This window comes from Pteropus medius, unplaced genomic scaffold, assembly GCF_902729225.1.
Source record: "Pteropus medius unplaced genomic scaffold, Ma_sr-lr_union100, whole genome shotgun sequence".
Classification (NCBI taxonomy): Eukaryota; Metazoa; Chordata; class Mammalia; order Chiroptera; family Pteropodidae; genus Pteropus; species Pteropus medius.
The window spans coordinates 35,637,870-35,651,349 of NW_024349800.1; the positions used below are offsets into that span (position 1 = coordinate 35,637,870).

The following is a 13,480-nucleotide window of genomic DNA, read 5'->3' on the forward strand; positions in this document are numbered from 1 at the left end:
CACACACACACACCACCACCACCATCAACAGCAAAACCATTCAAAAACTTGAAGAGAAGAGAACTGCTCAGGCTGAAGTCCTGCGGGGAAAGGCATTGTGATGCTTTCCCCAGCAAAGGAAGCGATTTGACTAGGACGCGGAAGGGGCGAGGTGGTGCTGTGGCCCTAGTCCACTCCGAAACCAACAACGCCGCCTTTCCCGAGACCCTGGAGCAGGAGTCCAGGCTCATCAACCTCCGTTCCCTGTGCTTTCTTTTCCTAATACGAATTCCTCTGAAAAATCTCCACTCTGCTGCCGCTGAGCCAAGGACACAAGGCGTTTCCCAGACACTATCTCTCATTAGGACGGCTCTCCAGGGAGCAAGGCCACCCCAGAGGTCACAGCAGAGTGGGAATGGGGTGGAGAAGCATGGGAACTGATGGGACACACCTGGATTTGGAAAGCCCGGTAAATGTTAAGAACCCAGCCTGGAGGCATGGGGTGCGGTGAGAGGGTGGGGGATCCCTGTCAGTCCCTTGCACCTGGAGTTTACGTCCTGACTTAAATCCTTCAGGTCCGATGCCAGCAAGCCCTCCAGATGTTACACAGCTGAGAAAATCCTCCTGCTACTATTCCTCTTCAAAAAGTCTGAGAAAGCTGAAACCCCACCAGAGGTGAGAAAACTTTGCTTTTTAAAATGTTATCTTTTTTTGTCGTTGTTGCGGCACAAGCACCAAAGAAAAATCAGACTGGTTTATTTACTGTCGAGCCTTGAGGAACAGGCCAAGGTAGAAGGTGCCCCACAATTTGATTCAGTGCATGTTTTTCTAAAGTCTCCGCGGAGCCAGTGCTGTGAAGGTGGTGAGGGGTCTCTTCCTGGGGTTCAGGTTCCAGGCAGGATTCTGTTATCTCCCGTGTAAGCTGGGGATAACCTGGAGCCTATTTCAGAGGATCCTTGTGGAGCTTAAGTGTAAAGTGCTTGGCACAGAGCCTGGGGGCATTTATTAATAACTGATCAATAAACTGTATACATTGCTATGCTGTTAGGCATGTATTTATTTAACCAAGTCTGGTGGATCTCCGAGGACATAAAGAGAAGTGGGACTCAACCTCAGCCTCAAAGAATCGAATATTTAATGAGCTATTGCAAACCTGGGAGATATATGAATGTATATACACCCACACATACCATATTCCATCAATTCTAAAACATACTTTTTCACATTTTAACATCTTTGAACTTGGCAACACTTTTTATTTCTTGGTGGTAAATTAAAAATGGTGTGGCTTACAATCAGAGGAATCGGATTTGGTGAAAAACAGAATAATCCGAAAACAGAGCCATCAGCTCACCACCATGATCCAGCCCCTACACAGACGCCCAGAACCGGAATCTCAGTACGGGTGACCCAGGATGCCATCTTCTCTTTCCTCAGATATGTGGGCTCCCCTGCTCCCTTTGGGAGACAGGAGTGAGAGGGGCCTTTGGGGTGCCTGGACTCATTACCTTCTTGATGGCTGAGGGCTGGGCCGTATCCAAAGTCCAAAGTAGGTACAGATCCTTGTTTAGAAGGCAGGTCCTTAGGCCCCGCCCCAGAGGATCTGGTTGGGTAGATTTGGGGGTGGAGCCATACATAGGTGATTCCACCAGCCCTGGTCTGTCTCTGGTGTGAGGGGATTCTCTGCTTGCAGGAATCTTCTCAGTTTCAGTCCTCAGCTCAGGAAATGATCGTTACCTGAAACCCAGACATCTGAGTCTGCATCCAGTTGTTACTGCATCCAGCAGTGTGCTGAAGCTGGTTCTTACTGGTTAATGTGAAATTAGCCATGGTGAGAGTATTTACACCATAGCAATTGACAAACCCTACAAGTTGAGGCTCTTTTTTTTTTCTTCAGAGTCGGTTTACCAGCATACTACAGTGCCTTCTCCTCAGCCGGGTGACCTTGCGAAAAGAGTCACCGGAAATCACTCCAAGCCTCTGCCTTTCCACCTGAAAGGGGATAATTATACTTCTCACCTCATAGACTTGCAGTGGAATAAATGAGTCTTCAAGTATGGGAAGGCATCTGGTCCAATGCTAGGCTCTCTTAATTTTCAGTTAATTCTTTTGCTCCAGAAGATTCCTAATGGGGCATGACCTCACATGGCAGACACTGCTATCCCCATGTTTTAGATGAGAAAAACAAGTCTCAGAGAAGTTAAGTAACTTGTTCCATGTCATGTGGCTGTAAGTTAAGCGGGAACTACAACTTTTGATGTACTTTCCCCTCTCATCCCATTACAGCCGAGCCTGTGTGAAGAGCCCTGGGTGGGTAGCATTAAAACAAATCAAACCCCAAGCTCCACAAGATTCCTGCCCAAGGTATAAAGTTTAGTTGGAAAAGTTAAACACCCTCAAAGGAATCACTTGGGGGTGATGACCAAGCAAAGTCACAGAGAGTGCCACCAACAGATGGTTTCGTGAATTCATTTACACAAACGCATGGAAGGCACTGCAAGATCAGAACCTTAAAAAAACAAAACTGCAAAGATATTTCCCTTGATTATGTTTCCTGACTGTGTGCTGGTTCTTCTTCCATTGCTCCTGTGTTTGCAGGGGAACAGAGCTCAGGGCTGAGGCGGCATTTTTCTCTTTCCCTTGGCTGCAGTTAGGCCCTTGGTTTTCTCCAAGACAAACACTAAATTCTTGAAAGCTGAGACCGTCCACCCTGGGTGTGAATGTGGATGGTGATTTAGTCTTTGGTTTCTCCAACTATGAACTTTATTGCCCAAGCTGCTTATTGACTTATGAACTGATTAAAAGGAAGGGAAAAATCCTCTCCCAGCTAAAGACATGCACCAGACCTTCCCAAAGTTTAAATAAAGTTGAAATTCAGCAGCAGTTTGGCTGCAGTTGAGGAAAGGGAGTTTGAGCCAAATTCAGTCTTTGAATTAAGAAGGTGTTAAAGGGTCCGGCCTTACATCTCCAAGGAGTACAATGTCTTCCCTTAAAAAGAGCTTTCAAAGTTGATTCCCTCAACCTTGGGTTTTGCTGAAAAGATAGAGGAAATCATTCAAGTAATTCAGAAATCTAGAGGGAGGGGAGACCTGGCCACTGGTTTCTGGAGATGGCACAGCATGATGGTCACATTCAGCTGTGCTGATTGCATCGCCTGCAGGCCACCTGGGCACTCCAGCCCTCTGGGTCTCTGAGCCCTCAGCTGTCAGTGCAGGGGTGATTTCCAGGGGTCACATGGAGGGCTGGGGCTGAATCACGCACAGTTTTAGCTTTCCCCTCTTTCCCTTTCCTTTCCGACTGTGTGTGCCACGAGGAGGAGAACACCACTGCAGTTCACGCTCCCGCCATCTCCTGATTCGTATGCCCACTTCACACACCCACGGAATAGGAGCCTGTTAAGGACTCTTTCAGCTTTAAAGAGTCTATGATTAGGATATTTATGATTCATCCACACTTTGAAATAGTAAAATCATTTGGCTGAAAAATATTTGTTGATATGAGAAAATATTCACCATGTAATGTGCTACATGTAATAATAATAATAATAACATCGATACCAGCAAGTCATGTACTAAAATGTGAACCGTGGAAATCTCTGGGCTTTGAGATGACTGGTGACTTGTGTTTTTTTAATCTTTCTGCATCCCATGACATCATAATCATGAGTGTCTGATACGTGAGTGAACTGGAACCTGAGTGCAGGGTCTGTGTCTAACGTATTTCTTGGTGTATCCATTGTGCCAAGAAACATGTCAGGTATACAGAAGGTACTAGATAAATATTTGTTGAATGAATTCATAAATTCATTTCTAGGTTGTATGAGTTATTGTACAATGAGCGTATATTACTTTTATCATCATTGAAAGGTAGGGAAAGCAATAAAAGTTAATGGAATAAATTAAGCTGTACTCTGATGAAAATTCATACCCTTAAATGCTTTTATTAGAAAATAAACATCATCAACAATCCACAGAAGTTCGAATATCGTGTAAGTCACCAAGTGTTGAACAGAGCTTCTGCTGTGGTGTCAGTTTAGGTGAAAACATTGTCAAGTTTGGGGACACCAGCCATCGGGAATCTCCATGGAATCTTCCCAGAGCCAGCGATGAACACAGGGCTCACCGGAGAACCCTGAGCCACCTCGCTGCTGATCTGGCTGGCGGGGCAGGAGGGCGTAGACATTTAAACTGGGCGAGAGTCTGTGGCTTTGATATTCAATCGAACTAGACTTTTTATTATAAACCATGGGATTATTTGTTCCTATCCAAGAGTAACCAGAAAGCCATGAAATCTGCCTGTGATTTCATCAGAAAAAGTGAGTTGCTAGAGGCTCTTCTGAGCCCTTCTGAGACAGCTCATCGCATGAACAGATGCCACTTGTTAAGTGATAAGAACTGGTGTTTCCTTGAGGGGGCTTCGTTGACTCCTGTGTCCCTGCTTCTATTAGCCCACTGCCCATTGCAGTCCTGGTGCTCATTACATGCCTGAGGTGGTTAGCAAATATTTGTAAATGAAATGAAAGGAGATCCTGGAGCAGCTGGGGCTGCTGCACTGGGGACATTTGGTGAGGGGCAGAGGAGCAAGAAAGCAGGATCAAGCGGACTCATGCATGTGTGACGATGGCATGGTGGGACAATGGTTGTATGCGTTGGTGGGAGCCCCCAAACAGACTCGGCCTCTGGATGCTGATCAGGTGTAGCTGCTACTCCTCAAAGTACCCCACCCCTCACCCAGGCCTCCTTCTGGGGTCCGGTAGGGAAAGAGGGGTAAGCGATACGGCTTCTTGTAAATAAGCCTGACACTGGGCAGAAACTGTGTCCTATTTCTGGTTCCCCCACCAGGTTGCACTTGCTAAAAGCTTGCTGTTTGATTCACTGATTGGCAGGCGAGGTCAGGCCTATTTAGCCCGCCACCTTGGCTGTACATCAGAATCACCTGAGTGGCTTTTAAAGCTCCCAATGCCCAGGCTCCACCCGGACCACTTACATCAGAATCTCTGGTGGTGGGACCTGGGTGGCAGGATCTTTGAAAGCCCCTCCCTTATTTTCACCTCCACAGTTGATACTCACCAGCAGCCGAGGTTGGGTATCGAGGATATACCTGAGCTCCGGCCCTTCCCGCTGCCTGCCCCGGCCTTATCCTGGCCCTGGCTGACTCCCAGATGCTCCCTCAGAACTCTGTCTGGGGTTTAATGAGTAGGTGTGAGGCTGGGGCGATCCCCACTGGTTGTCACCATGGTCACCAACTCAGGCTGATTTCTCATAAGTGTGATTTATGGGGCAAAAATTTCTCTCTTCATAAAAATGTCCTATGTTTTTGTCACAAAGGGTAATTGAGGCTTTTAGCTTCTGTGTCAGTCATCCCATTTCCTCTTGCGCCCAGTGGTATTGCCTGGGGGGAATTAAGTCATAGTCTGTCAGTGAGTAACAGAGAGGCTATGAAATGGACATCCAGGCCAGCTGACGCAGCCAAGACCCAAGTCCCCAGAGAGCAACTCCTCCCATCCCAGGCTCTCAGTTCACCCAAACTAGACCTGGAGGGGCAGCATTGAAGGAAAAGTTTAGAATGACTTCTGCTTCCTCATCTTTAAAAGGGGCGACAAGACTTACTCTTTGGGATTACTGTGAGGGTTAAAGGAGGTCATGGATTTGAAAAATCTGGTGCCTACTAGGTTGATGGTTCATGCGAGCCACCTGACTGCATCTTCCATTTCCATCGTCACCTCCCTTCCCCTCTGGGCCCCAAACACACTCACAAACACAATTTCATCTACAGCAGGAGCTGAGCAAATACTTGAGAACTGAATTCTAAGCAGCTGTGAACTAGGGCCGCTGCTAATCCTTTTTGGGGGTTTTAGTCCCATTTCCTTTACCTGTCAAGAAGCCCTTGTCCTCTCTTGAGTGCGCACAGTTCACACCAAGGGCTCCCCCTGTCCCTGAATTTGGGAGCCCCCAGGGTGGCCGGCTGAATGGTCCTCATCATCCCTCTGGCTGCCTTTTTACCTCATCTAACCCTCCGTGGGAGTTAGACCTAGGAATGGAGTATATATACTTCTTCTCACTGACAGATGAGGAAATGGGATTCAGAGAAGTTAAGCTATTTGTCCAGGCCGCAGAGCTAGTTCCTCTGTTCCCAGGCTCGATGACTCTGGGCCCCAAGGCCCTTTGTGCTTGAGGAGAACACTCCAGAGAGCTCCCTCCCCAGGCTCCAGGTACAGAACTCAGAACTCAGAGGACTGGAGATGGGGAGAGGAGAGGATGGGGCATGAGTTCCTGGTGTTGGTCCAGGCTGGGTCCCCCGCTCTGGTGCTGCAAAGACAACTCATCAGGAAAAAATGACCAACTGCTGACTAACCAGTGGGTTTGTTCTCTAGAAAGAGACCTGAAGTAGAGCCAGAGACGTCTGCGTTGAAACTTCCGTCTGCAGCTATCTGGACGGTGGTCCCAGAAGACTGAAGCAGGAGTGTCAGGGAGCGTGTGTGAAAGGTGATGCTACCAGCGGGGGGACCTCGGGCCCGGTTGCTTAAACTCTCCATGCCTCCGTGTTCCCATCTGTAAAGAATAGATAATAGTATCTAACTAAATGGGTTGTTATGAGGATTAATTGAGTTAACATATAAAAAACACTTCTAAAATTCCCAGCCCAGAGCAAACACTATGTGTCTGCTAACTAGCATCTTAATGTCCACGAAGCTGTGGGCATGTGGTAGGTACTCCATGCTCAGTGCATCTGAATTTATCAGTCCTTTTCCTGGGAGCAGGGGACAGCAAAGCCTTTTGTCTCTGAATGCTCTTCCCATAATCCCCCTTGCCATGTCCTTGACCCAGCTCTACCTGGTCAAGGTGGACAGCAATGTTCGGGCAGTCCAAGCCAGGGATTAGATTTAATTTAATCAGGTATGAAGGACATTCTGTCTGCGCTTTTTATTTGTTTGTTTGTTTGGTGGTGTTTGGTCAAGCTGACATGGGTGAAATGTTGTATTATTTTTGTCTGAATTTGCACTTCCTTGAATCCTCGTTCTAATCTCACCGCTGTATTTATTTTGCTTTCCCTCTGATCTCCATCCAGGGGAATACATAATTTCGACGAGTGTGTGATGAGTTTCCAGTTTACAAAGCCCTTTCACATAGAAGAGCTAATGCAGTCCTCCCAAGCAAGAGATGGAGTTTGCTTGTCTCCACTTCAGGGATATGGAAAATGAGGCCGAAGACATTAAATGATGAGTCTGTGATGCAAGTGGCCTTGAATATTGATCTTCTAATGTCTGAGCTCGTACTGTTCTTTTTACCAAAATACTTTTCCACCTGACTTTTAACATAACTCTATAAGCTTACGCAATTAAAAATTTTTCCTACTGAATGTTATTTCAGAAAAAAAAGCTCACTTTTTATTACACCATCATCCCGGTCATCATTTGAATGGCTGCTCAACATTTTACTGTGATTTACTCGTCAACCTCAGGTCACTGCTCATTTAGGCCATTCTGGTTTCGCTGTGTTAGAAGTAATGGTACTATAGCCTTTGGGGCCAGAGAAATTTTCTTCCTCTGAATTATTGCCTCAAAGTACATTCATAGGAATGGGATTAAGGACTCAATGAGTATGAACATCTTTATGACTCTTGATTCATCTTGGTGTCATTAAGCTCCAAAGGAACCAGGCCTATTTACTCATTCATTGCTTTGCTTAGCCAAACATCTACTCATCCACTCACCCACTCATCCATCCATCCATCCATCCATCCATCCATCCATCCACGCATCCATCCAACATATATTGCATTTCCTCTAAGCTTTAAATATATTGCTGAAGTCCCAGAAAAAGTGTGTGTTCTGGTACATATGAGTGGATGTGGGATAGTAGGGGAAGTCCTTGCCCACTCTCCATTCTACCTCCCAACTTCTACCCTTTTTTTTATGCCAGCCCCCTCTGCAGCCCTGGCTCAGCCTGAGCAATGTGTTCCTAGGCTCTGTCCCCACAGCGCTGCCCTCAGCTCATTCCCTCGTTGATGCCAGCAGTCCTGGCTCCCTCGGCTTCCCTTTGCTTGTTTTGGAAGGTCTGGCCATTTAGCTGCAGCACTGGACTCATTTGGTTCCAGCTGTTTCCCCAGGGCCTGGCTGGTGGAGGGTCTGTGCTGGAGACAGCCAGCCTGAGTGGGGGAAGGTCAGGTCCCTGGGGGAGAGAAAGGCCAGCGGTAGCTCTGGGATGTCTTCAAAGGCCAGTGGCCTGTTGTGTAAGACTTGACTGTGGGTGAGCTTGGCCCCAGCCTTCCCTTGGAAGGTCACAGGATGTTTCTGAAATGCTCTGTTCCCTCCTGCCTAGAGCCTGTGGCCCACCAACTCCAGCTTATTACAGCGCACGCATGCAAGTGTTTGGAGACACTGGGAAATACTGGAGGGGAGTCTTTTTTTCTCCAAGAGAATCTTGACAAAGAATTTTTTTAAAAAAATAAAATAACCTTTTTTTCTTTATTAAATAAATAAAGTATTGCTGTAGTAAAAAGTACAGAAAAGCAATTTGAAATATCACCTTTGATTTCACCACCCAGCAGTACCTGCGCTAACATGCGATGAACACCCTCTGAAGGAGACTAGTATGACGAAAGGGAAGGGGCTGGGCCAGGTCCAGGAGGGGATGAGGCCAGAAGGCGTGGGTTAGGGCCAGATGTTCTTTGTCTCCAGGAGCCATAAAGAGAGAGGCCCTCAGACCTGGGGTCCAAACCTGACTCTGGCCACTTTCTGTCTGTATGATCTTGAACAAGTCATGTAACTTCTTTGAGCCTTTGTTTGCTCATTTGTCAAATGGGAACAATAATATCTACCTCTTGGGGCAGCACCTTTCTTGTTGCTGGATGGGATGCTGCCCTATTCATGAATCATATAATAAAACCAATTAAAAAATAATATCTACCTCTTGGAATTAAGTGAGAGTGACTGTGCCTTATGCCTGGACGTAGTAGAAGCTGTTAGACACATGTCAGCCCCTTCCCAGCGAGTTTGGGGTTTCTCTTACGAAGCCATATTTTAAGCAAGGGAGGGGAAAATGTGTTATGAAGGATTGACTCTTTGAAAACCATTTGCAGGGTCAGGGCTCAGGGCTGGTTAAATGTGAGGGAATGTGCACTTTCACAGGATGCTGGAGAGGCAGGGCTTTGCTGCTGCAATCTTTTTTTGGAGAACAGTTAGGTGTTATAAATTAAAAAAAATTTAAATCCCCAATTTAAATGCCTACGATGCTACCTACTGTAAATAACTTATCTGATGGAGACCATCAGTCAACACGGAGGTACAACAGCATTCATGCATAGTGTTATTTTCGATGTAAAAATAACAAATAAGCTAATGTTCAACAACACAGCACAGGCCTCTAACTCTGACACATCCTTCCAATGGAAACACTACCAGTAACAAATAAAGTTTGAAAAACGTTTGTAATATACTGTTGAATTAAAATAATAGATTACCACATAGAGGATGTACAATTTGACTTCATATTTGTAAAAATGTATATGTGCACACATTTGTATAGAATGTTTTGGGAGATTTCTAAGGCCCTCATCCTTGGGTTAAGGCTCCCTGGATTCCTTAAACTGAGTTTCCTGAAGGCACCTCCAGGGGGCATTAGTTACTGGTAGCCAAACGCATCGCAACCAAATCAGAAACGAGCCCTTCCGCTCACAGAGTTCAGGTTCTTCAGAATGCTCCCCGGATCAGACCACGGATAAATTCCTCCTTCGGTTTCCCCAGCATAGGGTGGGGAGACACGTGAAGGAGACCAGCTGCTCTCAACCCTATATGCTGAGGGGAATTCAGACTTTCACAGAGGCAGAAGAGACCAAGGTTAAACCTGTCTCTTTTCACTGTGTAGGGAACAGAGAGGGTCAAGGTCACCACTGGCCTTGGGACATCAACCCAAAAGTATTTACAGAGCACCCTTTTGGGCACCCACAGTGCTAGGCATAGAAAGACAAATGAGCCACAGCTCTGTCCTTAAGGAGTTCAGTCTGGTGGCGGCAGGGGGTGTGGAGGCGGGGAAGTGGTGGGAACAAAATCCAACCTTGATGTGACTGGTAGGAAGAGAGGGGGTGACCCAGAGCAGGACGGAGGTGCCCTGCTTGGGGGGAGGGCGTGTCAGGAGAGGCCTCGCTGAGAAGGTGACTCCTTGTAGGATGAGGACAGGGAATGGGTTGGGGCGCGGCAGGAGCAGGGCAGAGGCACGGCAGGGCTGTACGATCCCCCCGGCTCCTCTGGGCATCTGCTTTATTCTCCTCTCTCCCGGCAGCTGCTTTTTGTGCTTTCCAGCTCACACAGCGGGGAGAACAGCCACGCATAGCCTCCAACTTTATGTGGCTTCTGATCAGAGGAACAGTTAGACCCAGGCTAGAATCTTAGTCTCAATTCCCATTTCTGGCCCTGTGCTCAATCCTGGCCTTGTAAACTGTGTCCAGGAGCAGGGTTAGGGGACACGATGTATGGACAAGATCAATAAGTGGTGGGCAAAGGGTGGGTCCCACGAAGAGGGAGCTGGGTGGGAGCAGTGCTGAGTGGACAGGTCCTCTATCTCTCTGCACCCCTAAGGGATGTGTCCGGAGGCTGATGTCTGTATCACCATGGCCCTGTTATCTTTAAGACACAAGCTTGTGATTGAAGGACAGTCGTTTTTTTACCCAACTATATTAGGAAACAGTAATTTTCCAGGTACATAGCACCCCATGTGCACTCAAGAGAATCCAAGCACGTATATACATACATGTATGCACACCACACACATGCCCATACACTACGCAAACACACATGCATGTAAACTCACATGCCCAGAGCAAGCTGAGAAAAACCAACTTCCCCTGCAGTCTGACTGCTTTCTCCAGGGATCCTCCACACAAACAATGCAGGGGTGACTCACTGCCTGTGACTCACCGAGCAGCGGGGCCTCAGGTCCTGCCGGCAAAGACCAAACGTCTCATTATTTGTCCTTTATGTCCTCTGAGATGGAGGGTCCCCCAGCCTGGCCTCCACCTCCAGCCCAGATGAGCCCAGAGGAAAGCAGATATTAATTTAGGAAGTGAGGAGATCTGTGCACTGGGGGTGGCGGTGGGGGTGTTATTCTAGGAAAGGATTTACGGGAGATGTATTTCAACATAGCATTCTCCCCTGGGCATTCAGAACAGGATATGATTACCCCAAAACCGACTTCCTGGCATCTTTTCAGGCCTCTGTTGATTGTGCAAAGTGAGTTTGGAGTGTTGAGGGTAAGAAATATTGTAGTGGCGGTGGGGAGCGTCTATTTCCAGTTGAAAGGTCAGAGAGGATCTTAGACCATTGGGGTCACTTCCTACCACCACCTCAAGCATATCGCTGATCCCCTGACATCACCTTTTCTCCCCTTTACCTTTCCCTCACCTGCCTCCTCACCTGGCCCCAGGCTCAGGGCTAGAGATTGCCGGATGGCTACTCTGGTCCTTGTTGGCAGCTTGAGTCTTTTGCTGTGCCTGAGAACATTGTTCCAGAGGATCACATTCCTTCCCTGCCATCTGTGCTTATCAAGCATTCACTGTGGGCCTGTGATAATTGAGGGTAATGGGGGGATGCAAGAAGCTGGCCGTTCGGCTGGGAGCCAAGAGTGCCATGTAGGGTACCTAAGGAAAGAGGGCTTTAAATTCTTATCCTGGGGTGGAGGCATGGGGAAGGACTGCCAGGGTTCAGTTTAGAGAAGATGATGGTGTATTCTATAGCAGGCTTCCACAGTTCTGGGCAGCCAGACACCCAAATGTGAGGGCAGTAGCCACCCATGATTCCAGGGGAGGGTGCGGTGGGTATTTTGATCCATTTGAGCCTGGGGTTCAGCCCTGTGGGCACATGGAGCTGTGTCACCTTCTCCCATGGTCATAGAGGCAAGGAGCTTGGCAGTTGCTTGATGAAGAGGCAGTGATGGGGCAACGGTGACCTAATTTGCATACTAAGCCTTTGGCCCTGTTAGGAAAGTGAAGATGTGCCCTGAGGGTTTGAGTTTGAGTCCTGGGACTGAGAGCCAGGGGCATGGAAGGGCTGTGCTATCTCTGAGATAAAAATCATTATAAGAGTGAAAGGAGATGAAGGCAATAGGTTTGCCCAGTTGACCAAGAGGTAGGAGCATGCCCCAGGCTGGCGTGTGTGCCTGGCTCCCTCAGGCCTGTGGTTCGTCCCCAACACAACTGATCTGGTGGAAACATTTTCCTCAGACTCACAGCAGGTGCTGCCAAACTCGGGCTGGGCTCTGTGGGTTTGCTGGGACTGTGTCCCTGGGGAGAGGCCAGCCTGGTTGATCTATAAACAAATAAAAATGAGCCGCAGTAGGACAGAAACGAAATCTTAGAGACAGCTCTGCTTTTGTTTTTTGTGTTTTGAGTAAGTTGCCAAAACAGCCTGAGCCTGGCCAGTGGAGGGTGGGCTCTGGGCTGCCACTGACGGATGCCAACCTGGGCCCCCATGGCCCATGATGCCAGAGGTGTCTGAACACAGTGCAAGTTCCAAAGAAGAAAAAAGTTGACCTAGTCCACTGGAGTAGGGGTCGCTGGGAAGAGGAAGGAAAGAGCCCCCCTTCCCCCTCTCCCATTCAGGGAGGACTCAAGAGGTCTTCTGGGGCTCTGTCCCAGGAGGCTTGAGCGGTGGGCTCCAGGCCTGGCCCTGCCTTGCCCCTTGGTGGACCTCAGGCTGATCCTAGCCCCTCTGTGCCTCATCAGTGCCAGGGGCGCACAGACTCTAACTGTTGTCATTGTCAGGATTACTCTTATCACTGGGACACCCTTCCTGGGAGCCCCGCTCCAGCATCTAGCCTCCTCCTAGCTTGCGTGGGCAGGGAGAACCCCTGAAATCCTGGTCTAAAGCAGGGTTTCTCAACCTGGGCATTGTTGACATTTGGGAGGGGCGTGTCACAGGCTCTTCCACCAGGAGAGCGCTGGGAGAAAGGGTGCATGGTCAGGGCAGCTGGCGGGGAGCATAGGTTTGTTTCCTGTGAGAACAGCTTCATTGGATGTGCAAAAATGACCCTGGCCTAGCATACAAAACACGCCTAACTGGTTTCTGGCACTTCGTTGAATCTTCTTCCTTCCAGTCACTTCTGATAGTTGCTGCTCCTACTGCCTTTCTCTCCTGGATGGCTGATTTCACACCTTCCTCTCCATTCCTACCACCATTCCACGGTCCAGTCCCCCTTGCTGCAGGGTGAGGCTATTGCAATAGCTCCCCCAGCTTGCCCTGCCTCCGCTCTCTCCCACTTCCACCCCTGCCCCTGATCTGCCCTCCACACTTGAGAAAACACTTTATCTTCCATATAGAGTACATCAAAATAATTACAATCATTATGTGAAACTAACATTTAGTTGTGTTCTAAATAAGTCAATTGAGATGGTGAAGGATCCAAAGATACCTGCATAAAAGGGGCTGTTATCTAGTTTTAACAAGAGTCATACGCAGATGAAAACATTAGCAAGCAATTAAATACATTAGTTATGTTAAAGGCACAAG

At 48.0% G+C, this 13,480-nt stretch overlaps 1 long non-coding RNA gene across 1 annotated transcript; it reads left to right on the top strand.

Moving 5' to 3' along the window:
* The first annotated feature begins 6,118 nt into the window (after nucleotides 1–6,118).
* Nucleotides 6,119–7,362, top strand: LOC120621681 (uncharacterized). Its single transcript, XR_005658242.1, has 3 exons — nucleotides 6,119–6,190; nucleotides 6,353–6,464; nucleotides 7,048–7,362. It is a non-coding gene; the product is annotated as an uncharacterized LOC120621681 (long non-coding RNA).
* The last annotated feature ends 6,118 nt before the right edge of the window (nucleotides 7,363–13,480 follow it).